Below are 23,021 nucleotides of genomic sequence, written 5' to 3'. Positions count from 1 at the left end.
CTCCCGGACTCCATTTTCTTGCACGTTACGTATTTTGGTCGGTAAAAATTCATTATATAATCTCCCAAAGGTTTTGACCACCGTATCACGCAAAAATCTTCTGTCTTTGTTTCGAGCTGTTTTTCTGACAGATCTAGAGCATCATGATGTCACCCTCCTCCAATAATGAAGACAAGGATGCTTGGCTATTGAAGATAGAGCTGAAAAGAGAAGAACCGGAGGAGATCAACAGGGATGAAGGGATCAAGAAGGCCATGGAGGATCAAGCTCCGGTGGAGAAAGAAGAAAACATCCCTCAACCTCTTCCTAACCTCTTTACCCCGACTGAGATTGAAGCTTTCAAGATGATTGAGTTAGCTCGCATATAAAACAAGTATCTCACACAGGAAAATATTTTGTTGAAGGATCATATCGCCGGACTCAAGGGCATTATCCGCAAGTTGGAGGAGCTTTTACGCTCGATGTGCGATTATCCACCGTCATCATCACTGCCTTCATCACCTCCGAGGACATAGTCACATGGATATGGGCACTCCCCTTGGCAACTGCCAAGCTTGAGGGAGGTGCCCCGGTATCGTATCACCATCACACTCCTATCTTTACCGTTTTACTTAGTTCAATCCTTTTAGTAATATCTTGATCTAGTAGATTGAAGTTTTGGTATGAATTAGTTTTGAGTTTTGCTTTGTGATCTCTTTATGTAATCGAGTTCATGAGCTATCTATAATAAAGATTAGTGTTGAGTCAAGGGCTTTGCTATCTTGCCATTATCTTGAGAAAATAGAAAGAATAAAAAGAATAAAAGAGTTCATATTGATCTTATGGATAGTAATGACTTCACATATAAAGAGTATGACGCTTAAAAGTTGTTGAGAGTTGGCAAACATAGCTTTGGTCATCGTTGCAATTAATAGGAAGTAATAAGGAAAGAGAGGTTTTCACATATAAATATACTATCTTGGACATCTTTTATGATTGTGAGCACTCATTAAAGTATGACATGCTAAAAGAGTTGATGTTGGACAAGGAAGACAAGGTAATGGTTTATGTTTTCTCACATCTCAGTTAAAGTATATTGTCATGGATCTTCCTAACATGTTGAGCTTGCATTTCCCTCTCATGCTAGCCAAAATTCCTAGCACCAAGTAGAGATACTACTTGTGCTTCCAAAATATCCTTAAACCCAGTTTTGCCATGAGAGTCCACCATATCTACCTATGGATTCAGTAAGATCCTTCAAGTAAGTTGGCATCGGTGGATGCAATAAAAATTTCTCTCTAAATATGCATGACTTATTAGTGCGGAGAAAATAAGCTTTATACGATCTTGTTATGGAAGTAATAAAAGCAATGGACTGCATAATAAAGGTCCATATACAAGTGGCAATATAAAGTGACATTCTTTTGCATTAAGATTTTGTGTATCCAACCCTAAAAGCGCATGACAACCTCTCCTTCCCTCTGCGAAGGGCCTATCTTCTACTTTATGTCTTTTACTTTACGCAAGAGTCAAGGTGATCTTCACCTTTCCCTTTTTCATTTTATCCTTTGGCAAGCACCTCGTGTTGGAAAGATCCTGATACATATATCCAATTGGATGTTCGTTAGCATGAACTATTATTGTTGACATCACCTAAAGGTGAATATGTTGGGAGGCAAAATTATAATCCCCCATCTTTCTCAGTGTCCGATTAAAACTCCATAACCATAAGTATTGCGTGAGTGTTAGCAATTGTAGAAGACTATATGATAGTTGAGTATGTGGACTTGCTGAAAAGCTCTATTCTTGACTCTTTCTGATGTTATGATAAATTGCAATTGCTTCAATGACTGAGATTATAGTTTGTTAGTTCTCAATGAAGTTTATGTTCCATACTTGACATTGTGAATAGATTGTTACTTGACCATAAGAAATCATATGACAAAATCTATATATGTTGTTGTTATAAAAATGATCATGATGCCCTCATGTCCGTATTTTATTTTTATCAACACCTCTATCTCTAAACATGTGGACATATTTTTTTATTTCGGCTTTTGCTTGAGGACAAGCGAGGTCTAAGCTTGGGGGAGTTGATACATCCATTTTGCATCATGCTTTTATATCAATATTTATTGCATTATGGGTTGTTATTACACATTATGTCACAATACTTATGGCTATTCTCTCTTATTTTACAAGGTTTATCATGAAGAGGGGGAATGCTGGCAGCTGGGATTCTGGCTAGAAAAGGAGCAAATATTGGAAACCTATTCTGCACAGCTCCAAAAGTCCCGCAACTCCATGAAAGTTGTTTTTGGATTTAATAGGAATTATTGGGCAAAGAAAGTACTGGAGGGGGCCCACACCCTGGCCAGGAGGGTGGGGCGCGCCTGCCCCCCCTACTAGGCGCGCCCCCTGTCTCCTGGGCCCCCTGCTGGCCCTCCGGTGCCCATCTTCTGCTATACGAAGTCTCTCGTCCTGGAAAAAAATCAAAAGCAAGCTCATGAGACGAAACTCCGCCGCCACGAGGCGGAACCTTGGCGGAACCAATCTAGGGCTCCGGCAGAGCTGTTCAGCTGGGGAAACTTCCCTCCGGAAGGGGGAAATCATCACCATCATCATCACCAACGATCCTCTCATCGGGAGGGGGTCAATCTCCATCAACATCTTCACCAGCACCATATCCTCTCCAAACCCTAGTTCATCTCTTGTATCCAATCTTGTATCAAAACCACAAATTGGTACCTATGGGTTGCTAGTAGTGTTGATTACTCCTTGTAGTTGATGCTAGTTGGTTTATTTGGTGGAAGATCATACGTTCAGATCCTTAATGCATATTAATACTCCTCTGATTATGAACATGAATATGCTTTGTGAGTAGTTACGTTTGTTCCTAAGGACATGGGTGAAGTCTTGCTATTAGTAGTCATGTGAATTTGGTATTCGTTTGGTATTTTGATGAGATGCATGTTTTCTCTCCTCTAGTGATGTTATGTGAATGTCGACTACATGACACTTCACCATTATTTGGGCCTAGAGGAAGGCATTGGGAAGTAATAAGTGTTGGAAATATGCCCTAGAGGCAATAATAAAATGGTTATTATTGTATTTCCTTGTTCATGATAATTGTCTATTGTTCATGATAATTGTCTATTGTTCATGCTATAATTATATTAACTGGAAACCGTAATACATGTGTGAATACATAGACCACAACATGTCCCTAGTGAGCCTCTAGTTGACTAGCTCGTTGATCAATAGATGGTCATGGTTTCCTGACCATGGACATTGGATGTCATTGATAACGGGATCACATCATTAGGAGAATGATGTGATGGACAAGACCCAATCCTAAGCCTAGCACAAGATCGTGTAGTTCGTATGCTAAAGCTTTTCTAAATGTCAAGTATCTTTTCCTTAGACCATGAGATTGTGCAACTCCCGGATACCGTAGGAATGCTTTGGGTGTACCAAACGTCACAACGTAACTGGGTGGCTATAAAGGTACACTACGGGTATCTCCGAAAGTGTCTGTTGGGTTGGCACGAATCGGGACTGGGATTTGTCACTCCGTGTGACGGAGAGGTATCTCTGGGCCCACTCGGTAGGACACAATCATAATGTGCACAATGTGATCAAGGAGTTGATCGCGGGATGATGTGTTACGGAACGAGTAAAGAGACTTGCCGGTAACGAGATTGAGCAAGGTATCGGGATACCGACGATCGAATCTCGGGTAAGTACTATACCGCTAGACAAAGGGAATTGTATACGGGATTGGTTGAATCCTTGACATCGTGGTTCATTCGATGAGATCATCGTGTAACATGTGGGAGCCAACATGGGTATCCAGATCCCGCTGTTGGTTATTGGCCGGAGAGTTGTCTCGGTCATGTCTACATGGTTCCCGAACCCGTAGGGTCTACACACTTAAGGTTCGATGACGCTAGGGTTATAGGGAATAGATATACGTGGTTAACAAATGTTGTTCGAAGTCCCGGATGAGATCCCGGACGTCACGAGGAGTTCCGGAATGGTCCAGAGGTAAAGATTTATATACGGGAAGTCCTGTTTTGATCACCGGAAAAGTTTCGGGTGCTATTGGTAATGTACCAAGACCACCGGGAGGGTCCCGGGGGTCCATCGACCCCAGAGGGCAGCATGGGCCAAGTGTGGGAGGGGACCAGCCCCAGGTGGGCTGGTGCACCCCTCCCCCCACCAGGGCCCAAGGCGCCTAGGGTTTGGGGAGGGGGCGCCTCCACCTTGCTTGGGGGGCAAGTTTCCCCTCTCCCCCCCCTTGGCCGCCACCCTAGATGGGTTTTAGGGCTGCCGCACCCCTTGGGGTGGGAACCCTAGAGGGGGCGCAGCCCCCTCCCTCTCCCCTATATATAGTTGAGGTCTTTGGGGGTGCAAACACATGAGTTTTCTCCTCTCCAGGCGCAGCCCTACCTCTCTCCCTCCTCGTCTCTCGCGGTGCTTGGCGAAGCCCTGCTGGAATACCACGCTCCTCCATCACCACCACGCCGTTGTGCTGCTGCTGGACGGAGTCTTCCCCAACCTCTCCCTCTCTCCTTGCTGGATCAAGGCATGGGAGACGTCACCGGGCTGCACGTGTGTTGAACGCGGAGGTGCCGTCCGTTCGGCACTAGGATCTCCGGTGATTTGGATCACGACGAGTATGACTCCTTCAACCCCGTTCTCTTGAATGCTTTCGCTTAGCGGTCTACAAGGGTATGTAGATGCACTCCCCTCTCTCTCGTTGCTAGTATCTCCATAGATAGATCTTGGTGAATCGTAGGAAAATTTTGAATTTCTGCAATGTTCCCCAACAGTGGCATCATGAGCTAGGTCTATGCGTAGATTCTTTGCACGAGTAGAACACAAAGTAGTTGTGGGCGATGATTTTGTTCAATTTGCTTACTGTTACTAGTCTTATCTTGATTCGGCGGCATTGTGGGATGAAGCGGCCCGGACCGACCTTACACGTACTCTTACGTGAGACAGGTTCCACCAACTGACATGCACTTGTTCCATAAGGTGGCTAGCGGGTGCCAGTCTCTCCCACTTTAGTCGGATCAGATTCGATGAAAAGGGTCCTTATGAAGGGTAAATAGAAATTGGCATATCACGTTGTGGCTTTTGCGTAGGTAAGAAACGTTCTTGCTAGAAACCCATAGCAGCCACGTAAAACATGCAAACAACAATTAGAGGACGTCTAACTTGTTTTTGCAGGGTATGCTTTGTGATGTGATATGGCCAAAAGAATGTGATGAATGATATGTGATGTATGAGATTGATCATGTTCTTGTAGTAGGAATCACGACTTGCATGTCGATGAGTATGACAACCGGCAGGAGCCATAGGAGTTGTCTTTATTTATTGTATGACCTGCGTGTCATTGAACAATGACATGTAATTACTTTACTTTATTGCTAAACCGTTAGCCATAGTAGTAGAAGTAATAGTTGGCGAGACAACTTCATGGAGACACGATGATGGAGATCATGGTGTCATGCCGGTGACGATGATGATCATGGAGCCCCGAAGATGGAGATCAAAAGGAGCAAAATGATATTGGCCATATCATGTCACTATTTGATTGCATGTGATGTTTATCATGTTTATGCATCTTATTTGCTTAGAACGACAGTAGTAAACAAGATGATCCCTTATTAAAATTTCAAGAAAGTGTTCCGCCTAACTGTGCACCATTGCGAAAGTTCGTTGTTTTGAAGCACCACGTGATGATCGGGTGTGATAGATTCTAACGTTCACATACAACGGGTGTAAGCCAGATTTACACACGCGAAACACTTAAGTTGACTTGACGAGCCTAGCTGTACAGACATGGCCTCGGAACACAAGAGACCGAAAGGTCGAGCATGAGTCATATGGTAGATACGATCAACATGAAGATGTTCACCGATGATGACTAGTCCCTCTCACGTGATGATCGGACACGACCTAGTTGACTCAGATCATGTAATCACTTAGATGACTAGAGGGATGTCTATCTGAGTGGGAGTTCATAAGATGAACTTAATTATCCTGAACATAGTCAAAAGGTTTTTGCAAATTATGTCGTAGCTCGCGCTTTAGTTCTACTATTTTAGATATGTTCCTAGAGAAAATATAGTTGAAAGTTGATAGTAGCAATTATGCAGACTGGGTCCGCAAACTGAGGATTGTCCTCATTGCTGCGTAGAAGGCTTATGTCCTTAATGCACCGCTCGGTGTGCTGAACCTGGAACGTCGTTTGTGGATATTGCGAGCATCTGACATACACGTTTTGATAACTACGTGATAGTTCAGAGGGTAATGTTAAATGGTTTAGAATTGAGGCACCGAAGACATTTTTGAAATGTCACGGAACATATGAGATGTTTCGAGGGCTGAAATTGGGATTTCAGGCTCGTGTCCACGTCAAGAGGTATAAGACCTCCGACTAGTTTTCTGGCCTACAAACTAAGGGAGAAGATCTCAATCGTTGAGCTTGTACTCAGATTGTCTAGGTACAACAATCACTTGAATCGAGTGGGAGTTAATCTTCCAGATGAGATAGTGATGTTTCTCCAAAGACATTGCCATCAAGCTACTAGAGCTTCGTGATGAACTATAACATATCAGGGATAGATATGATGATCCTTGAGCTATTCGCGATGTTCGACACCGTGTAAGTAGAAATCAAGTAGGAGCATCAATTGTTGATGGTTAGTAAAACCACTAGTTTCAAGAAGGGCAAGGGCAAGAAGGGATACTTCATGAAACGGCAAAACAGTTGCTGCTCTAGTGAAAACCCAAGGTTGAAACCAAACCCGAGACTAAGTGCTTCTGTAATGAGAGGAATGGACACTAAAGCAGAACCACCCTAGATACTTGGTAGATAATAAGGCGGGCAAGGTTGACGGAAGTATATTGGATATACATCATATTAATGTGTACTTTACTAGTACTCCTAGTAGCACCATGGTAATAGATACCGGTTCGGTTGCTAAGTGTTAGTAACTCGAAATAAAAGGCTACAGAGTAAATGGAGACTAGCTAAAGGTGAGATAACTATGTGTGTTGGAAGTTTTTCCAAGGTTGATGTGATCAAACATCGCACGCTCCCTCTACCATCGGGATCGGTGTTAAACCTAAATAATTGTTATTTGGTGTTTGCGTTGAGCATAGACATGATTGGATTATGTCTATCGCAATACGGTTATTCATTTAAGGAGAGTAATGGTTACTCTATTTATTTGAATAATACCTTCAATGGTCTTGCACCTAAAAGAATGGTTTATTGAATCTCGATCGTAGTAATACACATTTTCATGCCAAAAGATATAAGATAGTAATGATAGTGCCACCTGCTTGTGGCACTGCCATGTAAGTCATATTGGTATAAAACGCATGAAGGAGCTCCATGTTGATGGATCTTTGGACTCACTCATTTTTGAAAAGTTTGAGACATGCGAACCATGTCTATTGGTGTATACGCATGAAGAAACTCCATGCAGATGGATCGTTTGGACTCACTTGATTTTGAATCACTTGAGATATCCAAATCATACCACATGGGCAAGATGACTGAAAAGCCTTGTTTTCAGTAAGACGGAACAAGAGAGCAACTTGTTGGAAGTAACACATTTTGATGTGTGCAGTCCAATGAGTGCTGAGGCATGCAGCGAATATCGTTATGTTCTTACTTCATAGATGATTTGAGTAGATGTTGAGTATATTTACTTGATGAAACACAAGTCTGAATTATTGAAAGGTTCAAGTAATTTCAGAGTGAAGTTGAAGATCTTCGTGACAAGAGGATAAAGATGTCTGTGATATGATCATAGAGATGGGTATCTGAGTTGCGGGTTTGGTACACAATTGAGACATTGTGGAAATTGTTTCACAAACTAACACCGCCTGGAACACCATAGTGTGATGGTGTGTCTGAACATCATAGATGCACCCTATTGGATATGGGGCATACCATGATGTCTCTTATCGAATTACCACTATCGTTCATGGGTTAGGCATTAGAGACAACCACATTCACTTTAATAGGGCACCACATAATTCCATTGAGATGACACCATATGAACTATGGTTTAGAGAAACCTAAGTTGTCGTTTCTTGAAAGTTTGGGGCTGTGACGCTTATATGAAAAGTTTCATCCTGATAAGCTCGAACCCAAAACGGATAATACATCTTCATAGGACACCCAAAACAGTTGGGTATACCTCCTATTTCAGATCCGGAAGCAAAAGTGATTGTTTCAAGAAACGGATCCTTTCTCGAGGAAAAGTTTCTCTCAAAGAATTGAGTGGGAGGATGGTGGAGACTTGATGAGGTTGTTGAACCATCACTTCAACTAGTGTGTAGCAGGGCACAGGAAGTTGTTCCTGTGCCACCTACACCAATTGAAGTAGAAGCTTATGATAGTGATCATGAAGCTTCGGATCAAGTCACTACCGTACCTTGTAGGGTGACAAGGATGCGTACTACTTCACAGTAGTACAGTAATCATGTCTTGAAGGTCATGTTGCTAGACAACAATGAACCTGTGAGCTATGGAGAAGCGATGGTGGGCCGGGTTTCCGACAAATGGCTAGAGGCCATAAAATCCGAGAGAGGATCCATGCATGAAAACAAAGTATAGACTTTGAAAGAACTACTTGATGGTCGTAAGGCTGTTGAGTACAGATGGATTTTAAAAGGGAAGACGGACAATGATGGTAAGTGTCACCATTAAGAAAGCTCGACTTGTCGTTAAGATGTTTTCCGACAAGTTCAAGGAGTTGACTACGATGAGACTTTCTCACTCGTAGCGATGCTAAGAGTCTGTTGGAATTATATTAGGAATTACTGCATTATTTATGAAATCTTGCAGATAGGATGTCAAAAACATTGTTTCCTCGATGTTATTTTTGAGGAAAGGTTGTATGTGAAGGTTTTGTCAATCTTGAAAGATGCTAACAAGTGTGCGAAGCTCCAGCAATCCTTCTAAGGACTGGAGTAAGCATCTCGGAGTTGGAATATACGCTTTGATGAGATGATCAAAGATTTTGGGTTTATACAAAGTTTATGAGAAAACTTGTATTTCCAAAGAAGTGAGTGGGAGCACTATAGCATTTCTGATAAGTATATGTTGTTGACATATTGTTGATCAGAAATGATGTAGAATTTCTAGAAAGCATATAGGGTTATTTGAACAGTGTTTTTCAATGGAAAACCTGGATTAAGCTACTTGAACATTGAGCATCAAGATCTATAAGGATAGATCAAAACACTTAATAGTACTTTCAAATGAATACATACCGTGACAAGATTGTGAAGGAGTTCAAAATAGATCAGCAAAGAAGGAGTTCTTGGCTGTGTGATATGGTGTGAGTATTGAGTAAGGCTCAAGGCATGACCACGGCAGAAGAGAGAGAAAGGACGAAGGTCATCCCCTATGCTTCAGACATAGGCTCTATAGTATGATGTGTTGTGTACCACACCAGAAGTGTGCCTTGCCATGAGTTAGTCAAGGGGTACAAGAGTGATCCAAGAATAGATCACAGGACAACGGTCAAACTTATCCTTAGTAACTAGTGGACTAAGGAATTTTCTCGATTATGGAGGTGGTAAAAGAGTTCGTCGTAAAGGGTTATGCCGATGCAAGCTTTGACACTAATCCGGATTATTCTGAGTATTAAACCGGATTCGTATAGTGGAACAGTTATTTGGGATAGCTCCAAATAGATTGTGGTAGCTCCATCTAGGAGATGACATATAGATTTGCAAAACACACACGGACATGAAAGGTTCAAATCCGTTGACTAATAACCTCTCTCACAAGCGAGATATGATCAAACCCCATGGGTGTCGATTCATTACAATCACATAGTGATGTGAATTAGATTATTGACTCTAGTGCAAGTGGGAGACTGTTGGAAATATGCCCTAGAGGCAATAATAAAATGGTTATTATTGTATTTCCTTGTTCATGATAATTGTCTATTGTTCATGCTATAATTGTATTAACTGGAAACCGTAATACATGTGTGAATACATAGACCACAACATGTCCCTAGTGAGCCTCTAGTTGACTAGCTCGTTGATCAACAGATGGTCATGGTTTCCTGACCATGGACATTGGATGTCATTGATAACGGGATCACATCATTAGGAGAATGATGTGATGGACAAGACCCAATCCTAATACTAGCACAAGATCGTGTAGTTCGTATGCTAAAGCTTTTCTAAATGTCAAGTATCTTTTCCTTAGACCATGAGATTGTGCAACTCCCGGATACCGTAGGAATGCTTTGGGTGTACCAAACGTCACAACATAATTGGGTGGCTATAAAGGTACACTACGGGTATCTCCGAAAGTGTCTGTTGGGTTGGCATGAATCGAGACTGGGATTTGTCACTCCGTGTGACAGAGAGGTATCTCTGGGCCCACTCGGTAGGACATCATCATAATGTGCACAATGTGATCAAGGAGTTGATCGCGGGATGATGTGTTACGGAACGAGTAAAGAGACTTGCCTAGAACGAGATTGAACAAGGTATCGGGATACCGATGATCGAATCTCGGGCAAGTACTATACTGCTAGACAAAGGGAATTGTATACGGGATTGATTGAATCCTTGACATCGTGGTTCATCCGATGAGATCATCGTGGAACATGTGGGAGCCAACATGGGTATCCAGATCCCGCTGTTGGTTATTGGCCGGAGAGTTGTCTCGGTCATGTCTACATGGTTCCCGAACACGTAGGGTCTACACACTTAAGGTTCGATGACGCTAGGGTTATAGGGAATAGATATACGTGGTTACCGAATGTTGTTCGGAGTCCCGGATGAGATCTCAGACATCACGAGGAGTTCCGGAATGGTCCGGAGGTAAAGATTTATATATGGGAAGTCCTGTTTTGGTCACTGGAAAAGTTTCGGGTGCTGTCGGTAACGTACCGGGACCACCGGGAGGGTCCCGGGGGTCCACCAAGTGGGGCCACCGGCCCTAGAGGGCAGCATGGGCCAAGTGTGGGAGGGGACCTGCCCCAGGTGGGCTGGTGCACCCCCCCCCCCCACCAGGGCCCAAGGCGCCTAGGGTTTGGGGAGGGGGCGCCTCCACCTTGCTTGGGGGGCAAGTTTCCCCTCTCCCCCCCTTGGCTGCCACCCTAGATGGGTTTTGGGGCTGCCGCACCCCTTGGGGTGGGAACCCTAGAGGGGGCGCAGCCCCCTCCCTCTACCCTATATATAGTTGAGGTCTTTGGGGCTGCAAACACATGAGTTTTCTCCTCTCCAGGCGCAGCCCTACCTCTCTCCCTCCTCGTCTCTCGCGGTGCTTGGCGAAGCCCTGCTGGAATACCACGCTCCTCCGTCACCACCACGCCGTTGTGCTGCTGCTGGACGGAGTCTTCCCCAACCTCTCCCTCTCTCCTTGCTGGATCAAGGCATGGGAGACGTCACCGGGCTGCACGTGTGTTGAACGTGGAGGTGCCGTCCGTTCGGCACTAGGATCTCCGGTGATTTGGATCACGACGAGTACGACTCCTTCAACCCCATTCTCTTGAATGCTTCCGCTTAGCGATCTACAAGGGTATGTAGATGCACTCCCCTCTCTCTCGTTGCTAGTCTCTCCATAGATAGATCTTGGTGAATCGTAGGAAAATTTTGAATTTCTGCTACGTTCCCCAACAATAAGTAGATGATGGGTTGCTAGAGTGACAGAAGCTTAAACCCTAGTTTGTGCGTTGCTTCGTAAGGGGCTGATTTGGATCCATATGTTTCATGATATGGTTAGGTTTACCCTAATACTTATTTTGTAGTTGCGGATGCTTGCAATAGGGGTTAATCATAAGTGGGATGTTTGTCCAAGTAAGGGCAGTACCCAAGCACCGGTCCACCCACATATCAAACGATCAAAGTACCGAACGCGAATCATATGAGCGTGATGAAACTAGCTTGATGATAATTCCCATGTGTCCTCGGGAGTGCTTTTCTCCTTATAAGAAATTGTCCAGGCTTGTCCTTTGCTACAAAAAGGATTGGGCCACCTTGCTGCACCTTATTTACTTTCATTGCTTGTTACTCGTTACAAATTATCTTATCACAAAACTATCTGTTGCCTACAATTTCGGTGCTTGCAGAGAATACCTTACTGAAAACCGCTTGTCATTTCCTTCTGGTCCTCGTTGGGTTCGACACTCTTACTTATCGAAAGGACTACGATAGATCCCCTATACTTGTGGGTCATCAATGCACAACCCCGGTTTCAGCCAAGCAATTGGTTCATACTTTTTAACGTGCTTCAGCCTTTTCAACCCTCACGCAATACATGAGCGTAAGCCATGGACATAGAACTATGGGTGGAGTAAAGTATGATGATAGGGATTATGTGAAAAAACAAAAAAGAGAAAGTCTCACATTGACGCGGCTAATCAACGGGCTATGGAGATGCCCATCAATTGATGTCAATACGAGGAGTAGGGATTGCCATGCAACGGATGCACTAGAGCTATAAATGTATGAAAGCTCATCAAAAAGAAACTAAGTGGGTGTGCTCCAACTTGCCTGCTCACGAAGACCTAAGGCAATTTGAGGAAGCCCAACATTGGAATATACAAGCCAAGTTCTATAATGAAAAATTCCCACTAGCATATGAAGTTGACAACATAGGAGACTCTCTATCATGAAGATCATGAAGCACAAGGGTGGTAAAAGGGTAGTGACATTGTCCCTTCTCTCTTTTTCTCTCTTTTTTTCTTTTTTTCGTGGGCTTCTTTGGCCTTTTTTTTATTTGGGCTTCTTTGGCCTCTTTTATTTTTCATAAAGTCCAGAGACTCATCCCAACTTGTGAGGGAATCATTTCTTCCATCATTCTTTCCTCACATGGGACAATGCTCTAATAATGGAAATCATCATACTTCTATTTATTTACAACTCAAGAATTACAACTCAATACTTATGACAAAATATGACTCTATGTGAATGCCTCCGGCGGTGTACCGGGATATGCAATGAATCAAGAGCGACATGTATGAAAGAATTATAAAGGTGGCTTTGCCACAAATACGATGTCAACTACATGATCATGCAAAGCAATATGACAATCATGGAGCGTGTCATGATAAACGGAACGGTGGAAAGTTGCATGGCAATATATCTCGGAATGGCTATGGAAATGCCATAATAGGTAGGTATGGTGGCTGTTTTGAGGAAGATATAAGGAGGTTTATGTGTGATAGAGTGTATCGTATCACGGGGTTTGGATGCACCGGCGAATTTTGCACCAACTCTCAAGGTGAGAAAGGGCAATGCACGGTACCGTAGAGGCTAGCAAATTGCGGAAGGGTAAGAGTGTGTATAATCCATGGACTCACATTAGTCATAAAGAACTCATATACTTATTGCAAAAGTTTATTAGCCCTTGAAGCAAAGTACTACTACGCATGCTCCTAGGGGGAGGGTTGGTAGGAGTTAACCATCGCACGATCCCGACCTCCACTCATAAGGAAGGCAATCAAAGAACACCCCATGCTTCAAATTTGTCACACAACGTTCACCATACGTGCATGCTATGGGACTTGCCAACTTTAACACAAGTATTTCTCAATTTCATAATTACCCAACTAGCATGACTCTAACATTACCACCTTTATATCTCAAAACAATTACCAAGTATCAAATTTATCATAGTGTTTAATGCACTCTATATGAAAGTTTTTATTTTACCCAACTTGAATGACCATCATATTAAGACTAAAATTTTTAACCAAAGCAAATTACCATGTTGTTCTAAAGGACTCTCAAAATAATATAAGTGAACCATGAGAGATCAATAATTTCTATAAAGTAAAACCACCGTCGTGCTTCAAAAAAATATAAGTGAAGGACTAGAGCAAAATTATCTAGCTCAAAAGATATAAGTGAAGCACATAGAGTATTCTAATAAATTCCGATTCATGTGTGTCTCTCCCAAAAGGTGTGTACAACAAGGATGATTGTGATAAACTAAAAAGCAAAGACTCAAATCATACAAGAAAGATCAATCTAGTAGGCCAAACCAAACCGATAATTCGAAGAGACTTGCAAAGATAACAAATCATACGTAAAAGAATTCAGAGGAGATTCAAATATTGTTCATAGATAATCTTAATCATAAACCCACAATTCATCGGATCTCGACAAACACACCGCAAAAATAATTACATCGAATAGATCTCCAAGAAGATCGAGGAGAACTTTGTATTGAGATCCAAAGAGAGAGATGAAGCCATCTAGCTAATAACTATGGACCCGAAGGTCTGAGGTAAACTACTCACACTTCATTGGAGAGGCTATGGTGTTGATGTAGAAGCCCTCCGTGATCGATTCCCCCTCCGGCGGAGCGCCGGAAAAGGCCCCAAGATGGGATCTCACGGGTACATAAGGTTGCGGCGGTGGAAATAGGGTTTCGTGGTGCTCCTGGATGTTTTCAGGGTATATGAGTATATATAGGCGAAAGAAGTCGGTCAGGGGAGCCACGAGGGGCCCACGAGGGTTGGGGGCGCGCCTCCCTGCCTCGTGGCCGCCTCTTTGCTTCCTTGACGTCCACTCCAGGTCTCCTGGATTGCGTTTGTTCCAAAAACGATTCTCCCGAAGGTTTCATTCCGTTTGGACTCCGTTTGATATTCCTTTTCTGTGAAACACTGAAATAGGCAAAAAGCAACAATTTGGACTGGGCCTCCGGTTAATAGGTTAGTCCCAAAAATAGTATAAGTGTATAATAAAGCCCATTAAACATCCAAAACAGATAATATAATAGCATGGAACAATCAAAAATTATAGATACGTTGGAGACATATCACCTAACCATAGCATGAAACATATGGATCCAAATCAGTCCCTTACGAAGGAACATATAAACTAGGGTTTAAGCTTCTGTCACTCTAGCAACCCATCATCTACTTATTACTTCCCAGTGCCTTCCTCTAGGCCCAAACAATGGTGAAGTGTCATGTAGTCGACGTTCACATAACACCACTAGAGGAAAGACAACATACATCTCATCAAAATATCGAACGAATACCAAATTCACATGACTACTTATAACATGACTTCTCCCATGTCCTCAGGAACAAATATAACTACTCACAAATCATATTCATGTTCATAATCAGAGGGGTATTAATATGCATAAAAGATCTGAACATATGATCTTCCACCGAATAAACCAACTAGCATCAACTACAAGGAGTAATCAACACTACTAGCAACCCACAGGTACCAATCTGAGGTTTTGAGACAAAGATTGGATGCGAGAGATGAACTAGGGTTTGAGAGGAGATGGTGCTGGTGAAGATGTTGATGGAGATTGACCCCCTCCCGATGAGAGGATCGATGGTGATGAAGATGGTGATGATTTCCCCCTCCCGAAGGGATGTTTCCCCGGCAGAACAGCTCCGCCCGAGCCCTAGATTGGTTCCGCCCAGGTTCCGCCTCGAGACGGCGGTGCTTCGTCCCGAAAGCTTCCTTGTGATTTTTTCCAGGGCAAAAGACACCATATAACAGAAGATGGGCATCGGGGGCTTCCAGGTGGCCCACGAGGCAGGGGCGCACCCAGGCGGGTAGGGCGCGCCCCCACCCTCGTGGACAGTGGGTGGCCCCCCTTTGGTGCTTTCTTCGCCCAATATTTTTAATATATTCCAAAACTGACTTTCGTGGAGTTTCAAGACTTTTGGAGTTTTATAGAATAGGTCTCTAATATTTGCTCCTTTTCCAGCCCAGAATCCCAGTTGCCAGCATTCTCCCTCTTCATGTAAACCTTGTAAAATAAGAGAGAAAAGGCATAAGTATTGTGACATAATGTGTAGTAACAGCCCATAATGCAATAAATATTAATATAAAAGCATTATGCAAAATGGACGTATCAGTAGGCAATGGATCAATAATGGATAATTATGTCGGATGCAATTCATCATGCAACATTTATAACATAGGGTGACATAGAACTAGCTCCAGTTCATCAATGTAATGTAGGCATATATTCCGAATATAGTCATATGTGCTTATGGAAAAGAACTCGCATGACATCTTTTGTCCTACCCTCCCGTGGCAGCGGGGTCCTATTGGAAACTAAGGTATATTAAGGCCTCCTTTTAATAGAGTATCGGACCAAAGCATTAGCACTTAGTGAATACACGAACTCCTCAAACTACGGTCATCACCGGGAAGTGTCCCGACTATTGTCACTCCGGGGTTTGCCGGATCATAACATGTAGTAGGTGACTATAACTTGAAAGATAGGATAAAGAACTCACATATATTCATGAAAACATAATAGGTTCAGATCTGAAATCATGGCACTCGGACCCTAGTGACAAGCATTAAGCATGGCAAAGTCATAGCAACATCAATCTTAGTACATAATGGATACTAGGGATCGAACCCTAACAAAACTAACTCTATACATGATAAATCTCATCCAACCCATCACCGTCCAACAAACCTATGATGGGATTACTCACGCACAATGGTGAGCATCATGAAATTGGTGATGGAGGATGGTTGATGATGACGATGGCGACGGATTCCCCTCTCCGGAGCCCCGAATGGACTCCAGATCAACCCTCCCGAGGAAGATTAGGGCTTGGCGGCGGCTCCGTATCGTAAAACGCAATGAATCCTTCTCTTCTATTTTTTTTCTTCCCGTACGTGAATATATGGAGTTGGAGTTAAGGTCCAGGGGACCCACGAGGCAGGGGGCGCGCCCCAGGGGGGTGGGCGCGCCCTGCACCCTCGTGGACAGGGTGTCAGTCCCCGTCTGTTGATTCTTTCGCCAATATTTTTTATTAATTCCAAAATGTGTCTCCGTGGAGTTTCAGGTCATTCTGAGAACTTCTATTTCTGCAAAAAAAATAACACCATGGCAATTCTGCTGAAAACAACATCAGTCCGGGTTAGTTCCATTCAAATCATGGAAGTTAGAGTCCAAAACAAGGGCAAAAGTGTTTGGAAAAGTAGATATGTTGGAGACGTATCAATGATCTTGAAGAAATTTTTGAAGTGGAGTTGTCCTTCTGTTGGAGATATGCCCTAGAGGCAATCATGTATGATGATATTTCCTATGTGTTTATGAATAAAGATAGTCCTGGACATTATCAATGATGTGTATCAGCAAGTACGTGACTTGTTTGTGGGACTATGCATTGTATGATGACTGTTCTAAAAGGTCCCTAGTCAAAAGGGTTGTGTGGACGCGCAGTCGACTAGACTGGCATATGACACGGTCGATGGTTTGGTCTCACTAGCCATGGAGCATTGGATGCAAACCGGATAATATGGACTCGGAAGGATCTGGTCGGATTCGACATAGTCGAATCCGAGTCGAGATAAGGTTTGAGTCGGACAGACCCAACTATGAGACACAATGATATGTCATATGTGAGTCTCTAGTACAACATACATTCTATGTCCTAAGACCTGAACTGACGCATGTACTCGGGATGGTGACAGACTTGCTTTGGGCCGACCAAATGCTACTCTGTGACTGGGTAGTTACAAAGGTAGGTTTCGGGTTTGTCCAGTCCCATGCTGCGAGACATGGTCGACAAAGATGGGATTTGCCCCTCCGATCATGATAGATATACTCTGGGCCCCTCGTGTGATCCGACCAAGATAAGCATGGCCATGCGACAAGGATTATGAGATAATCCAGTTTGTAGTCGGTATCACTAGAATGAGAAAGTGGCTGGGCTAGCACAAGGATGACAGTCTCGCCTTGAGCCCGACAACACATATCGTGAGGCAAAGGGAACAGAAGTGTGACACGTTGTACAGGTTCACCTAACCAGCTTCATAGTCTGCTTGGTGGTCGGCACGCCTTGCTAGAGGCCGCTACCAACCGTGCAGGTCAGAGGTGATCCGAACTGTGACCAAGCCGACTTGAACCTAAGGGGTCGCGCGCTTAAGGGAAGGAACCTACGAGGTCGGTTCAGAGGACACTGGTCGGATGTGATCCGAGCTGGACTTGGAACGCAACCGAGTAGACTTTGGGTTTTAGGATCCGTGCAAGGCCCAAGTGTTGAGCCCGCGACGGATGCCTATAAATAGTGGAGGTGCGGCACACTTATTCAGTTGATCGCTTCAGCGCCGTCGTTAGGGCTTTGCATATGTTGCAACTAGCCACCTCCACTCGCTGTCGGTTGTGTGATCGGACCTAGCAGTCCGCCGCACGATGTTCCTCCTGCACATGCGGATACCGTTAGAGGCGGTGTACTTCCGCTGCTCTGGTGAACCTGTTCGTGGGATCTGATCGGCTACGTGGGAGATCGGCAAGGAGGAGACGACTCCAGGAACGCGAGGTGACTCTGAGAACGCGCTGCCTCAATTGTACTTCCGCTGCACGGCACTGCACGTCTAGTGTTAACGATCTGTGATCCATTCTCGTAGCATGTTCCTGGTTGTTCTGCGCGTAGGAAAATTTTGATTTGCAGTCGACGCACCCTACCGTAGATCACAACACCTTCTTGAAGAAGTTCTTTGTTTTCTTCTCGTCATCGGAGTTGTAGTTCTTGCTCTTGCTTTTGCCTTGATAGTTGCCTGAATCATATCTTCCACTAGCACGGATTTCTGCTTCCCAGAGAGGACAGTCCTAAATAGAGTGTCCAGGCTTTTTGCACTTGAAGCAGGTGTATTCTCCAGTAGGTTTTGATGAAGATTTTGAACCCCCGGAGTTGCTTGAGCTTCTTTTCTGGAACTGGCTCTTCTTGTGAAAGCGTTGGAATCTTTTCGTGATCAATGCGAGATCTTTACTGAGTCTTTCTTGGTCATTTCAATCTTCTTCGACATTTCCATCGGAGGAGGAATCAGTCACAACCTTGAGAGCATGATTTTTTCGTTGACTTGAGCCATACAAATCTCTTTTCTCTTCTTCCTCATCCTCGTGGGTGTTCAGTCTTTTCATGATATCAGCATAGTCGAGGTTTTTGAAATCAGCTCGTTCACGTATCATCAAAACAAGTGTGTCAAAAGAACTATCAAGAGATCGAAGCAGTTTCTTCACGACTTCATGGTCAGTGATGTCTTTGGCGCCGAGACCTTGAAGCTCATTTGCTATGTCACTCAGGCGATCAAAGGTTTGTTGACAGCTTTCATTTCCAGTGTGCTTGCATCGATTGAATTTGGCTCAAAGAGTTTCAATTCGAGCTTCTTTCTGAGATGAAACACCTTCATTTATCTTCTCGAGGACATCCCACAATTCCTTCGCAGTTTCACACTGGCGATAGCAAAGAAATTGCGCACGATTGAGATGGACACCAATCTCATCATTGGCTTGAGCATCCAGCTGATTGAGCTTCTTCTCTTTGATAGTTGGGGCTTGAGGTACAACAATTGTGAGCCCGAACTGCACCACGCTCCACATATCATCATGTATTGCTCGGAGACGGGTCTTCATCTTCTCCTTCCAGAAGGGGTAGTCCGTCCCATCGAATATGGGAATCTTGAGACGCGATTTGTAGTTTAGTGAAGACATACTTAAACTTCAAAGTCGTTAGACTAAAATGAGCAGAGTCAAGGAGTACCTGGCTCTGATAACAATTGTAGGAACAAAGTATGTCTACCAGAGGGAGGGTGAATGGGAGATTTAATTTCTCTTCGGAAAAATCAAAACTCTCAGAACCCAGCAGCGGAAACGAAAGAAAACCAAACTACAGTGAACTACAACTGAGTACCGAATGGAAACTAAACATGCATAAAAAATCACATGATGGAAATCATATCGAATGGAAACATGAGTAACAGAGATACCGGTGATGCTTGATGGCGACATGGAATTTGTTCGACCAGTTCGTCCTTCTGCACAAGGACTACGACAGGTTGGAGGGGTTGTGACTTAACACGGAAGATAAACTCTCTTCACCCTATTCTCCTCAACAATCGATTCGTCAACCGATGCCGATTACTCGTGGTAGATACTTGAAGGCGATCTCCGAACCTTTACAAACTTCTTCGAGAACCACAATCACTCTTGGTCTTGAAAGAAATTGACACCTAACTGTCTAGAGAGTTTGGAGCTCTCAAGAGTAATAGGCGGAGCGTATTAGACTTAGTTTCCAGTGATGCTGAACCACTATCTAATTCTTCGGCTCTAGGGGTTTTTCCCTCGGTGGAATTTAAACTCAAATCGCTCAGAGACTGGGTTGCTAAACAATCTCCTCATATCAAATGGAGCAGCCACCGGAAAACGACAGCGCGGGGTGGTTATTTATAGTCGTAGCCTTCCCAGATGGGAAATGACCATTTTGGACACGCGGTCCAGCCAATGGCCAACCGACACGTTCACAACGGTCGGATTTCGGAGCAACGGTAACGTTACTTGAGGAAGTATTTGCTCGGAACACAAAGAGATTTCTCTCACAACTTTCATAGGATTTGGGTTTAGCATCAGAGAATCAAAGTTTCGAATGCTACACCCCTCTTAATAGTACGGTGGTCCTATGACTCAACAGAAAGAAGAAGAAGAACGAAACAAATGCTACGTCTTCACTTCATCTTCATTCTCCTCGGACGCGGTCATTTTTCTTCGGACAGACACCGAACCAACTGCTTCACTTTAGCAATTTTTAGAGGTCGCTCTTGTTAACATCATCTTCGGTGATAACCTTCGCTGCAACACAGGGAAATTATCTTCGTCGTTTGCATCAAACTCCTCAATATCTCAGGGACCTGTTACTCTGTGTGCACTAGCAAACACATAGGTCCCATATTGTTTATGTCAACAAACTCCAAAACATAAGGGGTCTATCATTGCACCAACAAAAAACATGAAAGCAGATGAAGAAGTGCAAGACCAAGAAGGTAAGGAAGTGCTCCAGCCAGGAAGCCGGACACTATGACCAGGGTCCAAATTGAGAGCCCAAGAGACATTCATGGATACTCCAGGCCCCGAGCCTTCGCCGAGCCACTATCCATGACCGGAGCCTCTAGCCCCTTCGTCCAGACACTCTGAGCCCGAGAGTGACACCTCCATCAATCGACCACGCCAAGTCGAGCACGCTCAACCCAGCGGCCTATGCCTCGGGGCTAAATCACCTCGAGCATCCAGGGCATCAGTTCATGTACCTTTCCCTCCCCCGCTTACCCCTTTGTGGGAGACCAAATGTAGTTCACCCCTCCTCCTCTTTAGGATTAGGACTAAGCATAATTAAGATTGGATCGACAGCTTAGTTCCTCCTTACCTCTCCTAGTAGGATTCCTCTATGACGGAGAAGCTCCTCAGAGATCAAGACCTCCCTCGAGTGGAGACAACTCCACTGGAGTACAAGGCCACCCTTGTGGTGAAGATTCCTCTTGGAATATTAAGACCTCCATATCTTGATGAACTATCTTTCTTTGTTATTATTTCCCTTTGAATGTTGTGGATTCAATTGCACCTCTTGTATTGACTCCTGGATATGTGATGTGCTTCGTCTTCTGATTATTGTCCCTTTGGCATGGTTCTCCCTTGTTTCTCCTTGTGTCCATCCTTGAATCCACCTCCAGTTCAATAAGATGGGGGGATCCTCGCGGTTCTTCCCAAATCACAAAGGATAATCACCCCAAGCCCAGATCGTGCGAATATTCTACATGCCACAATGCAGTTGTTGTGTTCATCGAAAAAAAAAGTGTACCCTCTGGAAGGTGTCTTCACCACGTTGCAAATGAGAGCTAATCAAGTAACCATTCATACTCTATCAGTTGTCTCTCTATTTGTCTACTTCACTTTCACAGTCCAACAGAGATGAGCCAGCGGGCCACAAGCGATGTGTGCATGGCCAAAGTGTATATTATACAAACTCAAAAGTCTAGGTTAATTTGATCATCTGTCTCACCAAGTGTCTATTTTTGTGATGTGCATTGTCACGTGTAGTTGAACCTGTAAATTTGAGCTAGAGTGATGCAGCGTATGCAACCCTAGAAGTTTCACTTTAATTCCCTTGACTCATGTACGTAGTAGGCGTAGTACTGCTTAGTTACCACCTCATCTATTAACCGACCAGAAAAGTTTAGCAACGGGGTGCATGTAAAACAACATCTAATCAAGCAAAGCTAAGTCTGCGAAAGTTCTCATTTCTGAAAGAGCGACCCTGGAAGATCATACTACAAAACTTCTCCACGACAGCAGAAGTACCAACAAGATAGGCCAAAACACTGAAGGATACCACGAATTTGTGCCAAACTATCAATGGTACCCAAAATTTCTTTCAGAAGACATAACTACGGTTATCCCTTCGGAAGGCGATTTTCTGGATGTGGCGCATCTGGTCTTCAAAAGACTGCATCGGCCATTACGAGCACTGTGTGTCATTCCAGTGAAAATAATCTACTCCTAGTAAGATCCCGCTTTGCCTGCACAAGAAGAACAGACTGTTTATGCAGCTCATCCCACCAGGAATGAAGCAGATGAAACAAAATTATGCCGCGCAAAACTGCAAGCGAACCACCATAGAGAATAATTTAGCTTAAAACTGTTACGAAAAGAAAAGATGAAGCACAAGCATGGACAAATTCACAGATGCATTAAACCTTATTCACTTCCACCTGCAATATATGTTCGCTTTCTGCCAGCCACTAAGCACTGACACCGGCCCCTCTCCTCTGACCACAAAATTGTCTTTTGCTTGCTTTATCTATAAAGCGGGGGAATGCCTCTTTCAGCACTTGTCTTTTGCTTATCTTGAATAATACCATAAGTGAAAACAGAAAAGTAAAGTTGGAATTAGGCACTGCTACTCTGCCCTTTGCTATTTCGTATCATTGTTGATATGCATGGTGACAAACTTCCTGAACTATGTCTAACTGAAATAACAGTGATAGATTCTTCACCAAAAGTGCTCCCGAAACAGTGTACGGTTTAGATTTTCCTTTTCTAAAGGTCTAGAAATATTTGCAAAGTTGCATATCTATGGCCACGAAAATCAGCAACATTATCCAATATACAGAGTTCATCTAGTGGAAGAAAGAATAAACCAGTATCTGAATGGGAGAGGAACACTCGAATATCTATTGTAACCACTGAAAAGGTCATCTTACATTATGGG

General features: G+C 43.7%; 1 pseudogene; it reads right to left on the bottom strand.

The window, feature by feature from the left end:
- The window catches only part of LOC119309574, a 32,121-nt pseudogene that overhangs the window by 6,904 nt on the left and 2,196 nt on the right, over nt 1–23,021 (bottom strand).

The sequence above is a fragment of the Triticum dicoccoides genome, chromosome 5B, assembly GCF_002162155.2.
Source record: "Triticum dicoccoides isolate Atlit2015 ecotype Zavitan chromosome 5B, WEW_v2.0, whole genome shotgun sequence".
Taxonomy (NCBI): domain Eukaryota; kingdom Viridiplantae; phylum Streptophyta; class Magnoliopsida; order Poales; family Poaceae; genus Triticum; species Triticum dicoccoides.
The sequence above is the reverse complement of the archived record's forward strand: the minus strand, read 5'-3'. Positions and strand labels throughout refer to the sequence as shown.